Consider the following 8,565-nt stretch of genomic DNA (forward strand, 5'->3'; position numbering starts at 1 on the left):
TATAAAAATTTCAATTTTTTTAGGTTTTGGGTGAATTTTTCAATTTTTTTGGGGTGGTCACGAATTAAAGTCCTTTTCGCTCTAGGACGCATATTTAAGGAGATATGGGCAAAAGAAGTTTTTCATATAAAAATTTCAATTTTTTTAGGTTTTGGGTGGATTTTTCAATTTTTTGGGGGTGGTCACGAATTAAAGTCCTTTTCGCTCTAGGACGCTTAGTTTAGGAGATATGGGCAAAGGAAGTTTTTCGTATAAAAATTTAAATTTTGTTAGGTTTTGGGTGGATTTTTCAATTTTTTGGGGGTGGTCACGAGTTAAAGTCCTTTTCGCTCTAGGACGCATATTTAAGGAGATATGGGCATATAAAAATTTCAATTTTTTTAGGTTTTGGGTGAATTTTTCAATTTTTTGGGGGTGGTCACGAATTTAAGTCCTTTTCGCTCTAGGACGCATATTTAAGGAGATATGGGCAAAAGAAGTTTTTCATAGGTTTTGGGTGGATATTTCAATTTTTTGGGGGTGGTCACGAATTAAAGTCCTTTTCGCTCTAGGACGCATATTTAAGGAGATATGGGCAAAAGAAGTTTTTCATATAAAAATTTCAATTTTTTTAGGTGTTGGGTGAATTTTTCAATTTTTTGGGGGTGGTCACGAATTAAAGTCCTTTTCGCTCTAGGACGCATATTTAAGGAGATATGGGCAAAAGAAGTTTTTCATATAAAAATTTCAATTTTTTTAGGTTTTGGATGAATTTTTCAATTTTTTGGGGGTGGTCACGAATTAAAGTCTTTTTGGCTCTAGGACGCATATTTAAGGAGATATGGGCAAAAGAAGTTTTTCATATAAAAATTTCAATTCTTTTGGGTTTTGGGTGGATTTTGCAATTTTTTGGGGGTGGTCACGAATTAAAGTCCTTTTCGCTCTAGGACGCTTAGTTTAGGAGATATGGGCAAAAGAAGTTTTTCATATAAAAATTTCAATTTTTTTAGGTTTTGGGTGGATTTTTCAATTTTTTGGTGGTGGTCACGAATTAAAGTCCTTTTCGCTCTAGGACGCTTAGTTTAGGAGATATGGGCAAAAGAAGTTTTTCATATAAAAATTTCAATTTTTTTAGGTTGTGGGTGAATTTTTCAATTTTTTGGGGGTGGTCACGAATTAAAGTCCTTTTCGCTCTAGGACGCATATTTAAGGAGATATGGGCAAAAGAAGTTTTTCATATAAAAATTTTAATTTTTTTAGGTTTTGGGTGGATTTTTCAATTTTTTGGAGGTGGTCACGAATTAAAGTCCTTTTCGCTCTAGGACGCATATTTAAGGAGATATGGGCAAAAGAAGTTTTTCATATAAAAATTTCATTTTTTTTAGGTTTTGGGTGAATTTTTCATTTTTTTGGGGGTGGTCACGAATTAAAGTGCTTTTCGCTCTAGGACGCTTAGTTTAGGAGATATGGGCAAAAGAAGTTTTTCATATAAAAATTTCAATTTTTTTAGGTTTTGGGTGAATTTTTCAATTTTTTGGGGGTGGTCACGAATTAAAGTCCTTTTCGCTCTAGGACGCATATTTAAGGAGATATGGGCAAAAGAAGTTTTTCATATAAAAATTTCAATTTTTTTAGGTTTTTGGTGGATTTTTCAATTTTTTGGAGGTGGTCACGAATTAAAGTCCTTTTCGCTCTAGGACGCATATTTAAGGAGATATGGGCAAAAGAAGTTTTTCATATACAAATTTCAATTTTTTTAGGTTTTGGGTGGATTTTTCAATTTTTTGGGGGTGGTCACGAATTAAAGTCCTTTTCGCTCTAGGACGCATATTTAAGGAGATATGGGCAAAAGAAGTTTTTCATATAAAAATTTCAATTTTTTTAGGTTTTGGGTGAATTTTTCAATTTTTTGGGGGTGGTCACGAATTAAAGTCCTTTTCGCTCTAGGACGCTTAGTTTAGGAGATATGGACAAAAGAAGTTTTTCATATAAAAATTTCATTTTTTTAGGTTTTGGGTGAATTTTTCAATTTTTTGGGGGTGGTCACGAATTAAAGTCCTTTTCGCTCTAGGACGCATATTTAAGGAGATATGGGCAAAAGAAGTTTTTCATATACAAATTTCAATTTTTTTAAGTTTTGGGTGGATTTTTCAATTTTTTTGGGGTGGTCACGAATTAAAGTCCTTTTCGCTCTAGGACGCATATTTAAGGAGATATGGGCAAAAGAAGTTTTTCATATAAAAATTTCAATTTTTTTAGGTTTTGGGTGGATTTTTCAATTTTTTGGGGGTGGTCACGAATTAAAGTCCTTTTCGCTCTAGGACGCTTAGTTTAGGAGATATGGGCAAAGGAAGTTTTTCGTATAAAAATTTAAATTTTGTTAGGTTTTGGGTGGATTTTTCAATTTTTGGGGGTGGTCACGAGTTAAAGTCCTTTTCGCTCTAGGACGCATATTTAAGGAGATATGGGCATATAAAAATTTCAATTTTTTTAGGTTTTGGGTGAATTTTTCAATTTTTTGGGGGTGGTCACGAATTTAAGTCCTTTTCGCTCTAGGACGCATATTTAAGGAGATATGGGCAAAAGAAGTTTTTCATAGGTTTTGGGTGGATTTTTCAAATTTTTGGGGGTGGTCACGAATTAAAGTCCTTTTCGCTCTAGGACGCTCAGTTTAGTAAATATGGGCAAAAGAAGTTTTTCATATAAAATTTTCAATTTTTGTAGGTTTTGAGTGGATTTTTCAATTTTTTGGGGGTGGTCACGAATTAAAGTCCTTTTCGCTCTAGGACGCTTAGTTTAGGAGATATGGGCAAAAGAAGTTTTTCATATAAAAAATTCAATTTTGTTAGGTTTTGAGTGGATTTTTCATTTTTTTGGGGGTGGTCACGAATTAAAGTCCTTTTCGCTCTAGGACGCATATTTAAGGAGATATGGGCAAAAGAAGTTTTTCATATAAAAAATTAATTTTTTTTAGGTTTTGGGTGGATTTTTCAATTTTTTGGGGGTGGTCACGAATTAAAGTCATTTTTCGCTCTAGGACGCATATTTAAGGAGATATGGGCGAAAGAAGTTTTTCATATAAAAATTTCAATTTTTTTAGGTTTTGGGTGGATTTTTCAATTTTTTGGGGGTGGTAACGAATTAAAGTCCTTTTCGCTCTAGGACGCATATTTAAGGAGATATGGGCAAAAGAAGTTTTTCATATAACAATTTCATTTTTTTTAGGTTTTGGGTGGATTTTTCAATTTTTTGGGGGTGGTCACGAATTAAAGTCCTTTTCGCTCTAGGACGCATATTTAAGGAGATATGGGCAAAAGAAGTTTTTCATATAAAAATTTCAATTTTTTTAGGTTTTGGATGGATTTTTCAATTTTTTGGGGTGGTCACGAATTAAAGTCCTTTTCGCTCTAGGACGCATATTTAAGGAGATATGGGCAAAAGAAGTTTTTCATATACAAATTTCAATTTTTTTAGGTTTTGGGTGGATTTTTCAATTTTTTGCGGGTGGTCACGAATTAAAGTCCTTTTTGCTCTAGGACGCTTAGTTTAGAAGATATGGGCAAAAGAAGTTTTTCATATAAAAATTTCAATTTTTTTAGGTGTTGGGTGGATTCTTAAATTTTTTGGGGGTGGTCACGAATTAAAGTCCTTTTCGCTCTAGGACGCATATTTAAGGAGATATGGGCAAAAGAAGTTTTTCATATAAAAATTTAAATTTTTTTAGGTTTTGGGTGGATATTTCAATTTTTTGGGGGTGGTCACGAATTAAAGTCCTTTTCGCTCTAGGACGCATATTTAAGGAGATATGGGCAAAAGAAGTTTTTCATATAAAAATTTCAATTTTTTTAGGTGTTGGGTGAATTTTTCAATTTTTTGGGGGTGGTCACGAATTAAAGTCCTTTTCGCTCTAGGACGCATATTTAAGGAGATATGGGCAAAAGAAGTTTTTCATATAAAAATTTCAATTTTTTTAGGTTTTGGATGAATTTTTCAATTTTTTGGGGGTGGTCACGAATTAAAGTCTTTTTGGCTCTAGGACGCATATTTAAGGAGATATGGGCAAAAGAAGTTTTTCATATAAAAATTTCAATTCTTTTGGGTTTTGGGTGGATTTTGCAATTTTTTGGGGGTGGTCACGAATTAAAGTCCTTTTCGCTCTAGGACGCTTAGTTTAGGAGATATGGGCAAAAGAAGTTTTTCATATAAAAATTTCAATTTTTTTAGGTTTTGGGTGGATTTTTCAATTTTTTGGTGGTGGTCACGAATTAAAGTCCTTTTCGCTCTAGGACGCTTAGTTTAGGAGATATGGGCAAAAGAAGTTTTTCATATAAAAATTTCAATTTTTTTAGGTTGTGGGTGAATTTTTCAATTTTTTGGGGGTGGTCACGAATTAAAGTCCTTTTCGCTCTAGGACGCATATTTAAGGAGATATGGGCAAAAGAAGTTTTTCATATAAAAATTTCAATTTTTTTAGGTTTTGGGTGGATTTTTCAATTTTTTGGAGGTGGTCACGAATTAAAGTCCTTTTCGCTCTAGGACGCATATTTAAGGAGATATGGGCAAAAGAAGTTTTTCATATAAAAATTTCATTTTTTTTAGGTTTTGGATGAATTTTTCATTTTTTTGGGGGTGGTCACGAATTAAAGTGCTTTTCGCTCTAGGACGCTTAGTTTAGGAGATATGGGCAAAAGAAGTTTTTCATATAAAAATTTCAATTTTTTTAGGTTTTGGGTGGATTTTTCAATTTTTTGGGGGTGGTCACGAATTAAAGTCATTTTCGCTCTAGGACGCATATTTAAGGAGATATGGGCAAAAGAAGTTTTTCATATAAAAATTTCAATTTTTTTAGGTTTTGGGTGGATTTTTAAATTTTTTGGGGGTGGTCACGAATTAAAGTCCTTTTCGCTCTAGGACGCTTAGTTTAAGAGATATGTGCAAAAGAAGTTTTTCATATAAAAATTTCAATTTTTTAGGTTTTGGGTGAATTTTTCAATTTTTTGGGGGTGGTCACGAATTAAAGTCCTTTTCGCTCTAGGACGCATATTTAAGGAGATATGGGCAAATAAAGTTTTTCATATAAAAATTTCAATTTTTTTAAGTTTTGGGTGGATTTTTCAATTTTTTGGGGGTGGTCACGAATTAAAGTCCTTTTCGCTCTAGGACGCATATTTAAGGAGATATGGGCAAAAGAAGTTTTTCATATAAAAATTTCAATTTTTTTAGGTTTTGGGTGGATTTTTAAATTTTTTGGGGGTGGTCACGAATTAAAGTCCTTTTCGCTCTAGGACGCTTAGTTTAAGAGATATGTGCAAAAGAAGTTTTTCATATAAAAATTTCAATTTTTTAGGTTTTGGGTGAATTTTTCAATTTTTTGGGGGTGGTCACGAATTAAAGTCCTTTTCGCTCTAGGACGCATATTTAAGGAGATATGGGCAAATAAAGTTTTTCATATAAAAATTTCAATTTTTTAGGTTTTGGGTGGATTTTTCAATTTTTTGGGGTGGTCACGAATTAAAGTCCTTTTCGCTCTAGGACGCATATTTAAGGAGATATGGGCAAAAGAAGTTTTTCATATAAAAATTTCAATTTTTTTAGGTTTTGGGTGGATTTTTCAATTTTTTGGGGTGGTCACTAGGTAGGGTCACGGCCTAAGGCAAAAAAAAAAGTTGATGCAGTCACCCCCCAGTTTTGTAGCATATTTGAAGACAATTTCAGAACACTAAAACTTTTTTTTTTCCGTGCACCCTACGACCCCCCGAAATGCAATTTACTGTTCTGTGTCGTCATTTGAAGACCGATCGAAAAGAAACGCATATCGTTGTTCATGGTTGATCAGGGGCTATATTTCGTGCATTGGTCATTTTTGACTCCGACGTCAAATTTGATTTTTAATTTTTTTATTTCGCTTCGTATACCCCTATGATGCCCATTTCTTATAACCATTATAAAGATCTTATCAAAATATGAAACTTTTGCTTTGGAAGTATTTAATTATATTCATAAACAAAAAAGTTACAGAGATTTTAAAAAGTCAATAGGTCACCCTACACCATCAAATAGCTTTTGCTGTGTTGTCATGATATCCGATCGAAAGCACATGCACATCGTTATTCATATCTACGAAATTAATTTGAAAGGTATTTAATACACACAAACTGTTTATCTGTAAATTTCTAACCGTATCATTGTATACATACTCGTTGTGTGCACTATGGCATTTTCAGCGTTATGCAAAGTGCATGTGTTTTTGCTAGAACAATTTGAGAACAGTAGGCTCTCAAATTGTTCTAGCAAAAAATCTAACAAACACTTTCGCTACATGATTTCTTAAGTCTGTCCATATTTTTGTGAGAGAAGGCTGTTGATAGTATTTGAAAAAAGTGAAAACAAAATGAAATTCGAAGCTCGGGTTATCGACAAAACTAAATTACCAACAAATCATCAAGTTATTGAATTCCTTTTATATTTAAAGAAAGCAGGTTAAAAATGAATCTACTAGTCATGTTACAGACGATAAACGATTGGGTTATATAATATCCAAAATTAAAAGTCGCCAACAACATAGTAAACTTGATTCTAGACAGGATTTGTTATAAATTAATTCTAAAAAGTTGTTAGCCGCATAATAAAATTGTACAATTAATAAACATGAAATGTACTCAAATCAAATACAAATCTAATCTAATATTTTCTTGTTTAAAGTATTTACTCATGTGACAACATTGCTCACCATTGTGAAGATGACAAGAAAACGCAAAAAAAAATACGGCGTAGTCAGATGTTGAAAGGCAGAAATTTAACCAATGTGTAAGCAGCATAACGATCTTCGTAATTTTCCACAATTCCGTTACCACTTACTTTTATTGTTAGATTGATTGTTAGATTTTAAAACAGTAGGCTCTCAAGTTGTTCAAGCAAAAACACAAGAACTTTGCATAACGCAGAAAATGTCGTAGTGCACACAACGAGTATGTATACAATGATACGGTTAGAAATTTACAGATAAACAGTTTGTGTATATTAAATACCTTTCAAATTAATTTCGTAGATGTGAATAACGATGTGCATGTGGTTTCGATCGGATATCATGACAACACAGCAAAAGCTATTTGATGGTGTAGGGTGACCTATTGACTTTTTAAAATCTCTGTAACATTTTTGTTTATGAATATAATTAAATACTTCCAAAGCAAAAGTTTCATATTTTGATAAGATCTTTATAATGGTTATAAGAAATGGGCATCATAGGGGTATACGAAGCGAAATAAAAAAATTAAAAATCAAATTTGACGTCGGAGTCAAAAATGACCAATGCACGAAATATAGCCCCTGATCAACCATGAACAACGATATGCGTTTCTTTTCGATCGGACTTCAAATGACGACACAGTACAGTAAATTGCATTTCGGGGGGTCGTAGGGTGCACGAAAAAAAAAAGTTTTAGTGTTCTGAAATTGTCTTCAAATATGCTACAAAACTGGGGGGTGACTGCATGAACTTTTTTTCGCGACCCTATCTAGTGGTCACGAATTAAAGTCCTTTTCGCTCTAGGTCGCATATTTAAGGAGATATGGGCAAAAGCATTTTTTCTCATAAAAATTTCAATTTTTTTAGGTTTTGGGTGGATTTTTCAATTTTTTGGGGGGTGGTCACGAATTAAAGTCCTTTTCGCTCTAGGACGCATATTTAAGGAGATATGGGCAAAAGAAGTTTTTCACAACAAAATTTCAATTTTGTTAGGTTTTGGGTGGATTTTTCAATTTTTTGGGGGTGGTCACGAATTAAAGTCCTTTTCGCTCTAGGACGCATATTTAAGGAGATATGGGCAAAAGAAGTTTTTCATATAAAAATTTCAATTTTTTAGGTTTTGGGTGGATTTTTCAATTTTTTGGGGGTGGTCACGAATTAAAGTCCTTTTCGCTCTAGGACGCATATTTAAGGAGATATGGGCAAAAGAAGTTTTTCATATAAAAATTTCAATTTTTTTAGGTTTTGGGTGGATTTTTCAATTTTTTGGGGGTGGTCACGAATTAAAGTCCTTTTCGCTCTAGGACGCATATTTAAGGAGATATGGGCAAAAGAAGTTTTTCATATAAAAATTTCAATTTTTTTAGGTTTTGGGTGGATTTTTAAATTTTTTGGGGGTGGTCACGAATTAAAGTCCTTTTCGCTCTAGGACGCATATTTAAGGAGATATGAGCAAAAGAAGTTTTTCATATAAAAATTTCAATTTTTTTAGGTTTTGGGTGGATTTTTCAATTTTTTGGGGGTGGTCACGAATTAAAGTCCTTTTCGCTCTAGGACGCATATTTAAGGAGATATGGGCAAAAGAAGTTTTTCATATAAAAATTTCAATTTTTTTAGGTTTTGGGTGGATTTTTAAATTTTTTTGGGGTGGTCACGAATTAAAGTCCTTTTCGCTCTAGGACGCATATTTAAGGAGATATGGGCAAAAGAAGTTTTTCATATAAAAATTTAAATTTTTTTTATGTTTTGGGTGGATATTTCAATTTTTTTGGGGTGGTCACGAACAGCGTTGCCAGAATTGTTTCACAAAAAACCGCTAGATTTGTCCAAAAAACTAG

General features: G+C 32.9%; 1 long non-coding RNA gene across 1 annotated transcript; it reads left to right on the forward strand.

The window, feature by feature from the left end:
- The first annotated feature begins 5,940 nt into the window (after nt 1-5,940).
- LOC142242719 (uncharacterized) lies at nt 5,941-7,174 on the forward strand. Its single transcript, XR_012724167.1, has 2 exons — nt 5,941-6,947; nt 7,028-7,174. It is a non-coding gene; the product is annotated as an uncharacterized LOC142242719 (long non-coding RNA).
- Nucleotides 7,175-8,565: the final 1,391 nt, after the last annotated feature.

This window comes from Haematobia irritans, chromosome 1, assembly GCF_050003625.1.
Source record: "Haematobia irritans isolate KBUSLIRL chromosome 1, ASM5000362v1, whole genome shotgun sequence".
In the NCBI taxonomy this organism is placed as follows: Eukaryota; Metazoa; Arthropoda; class Insecta; order Diptera; family Muscidae; genus Haematobia; species Haematobia irritans.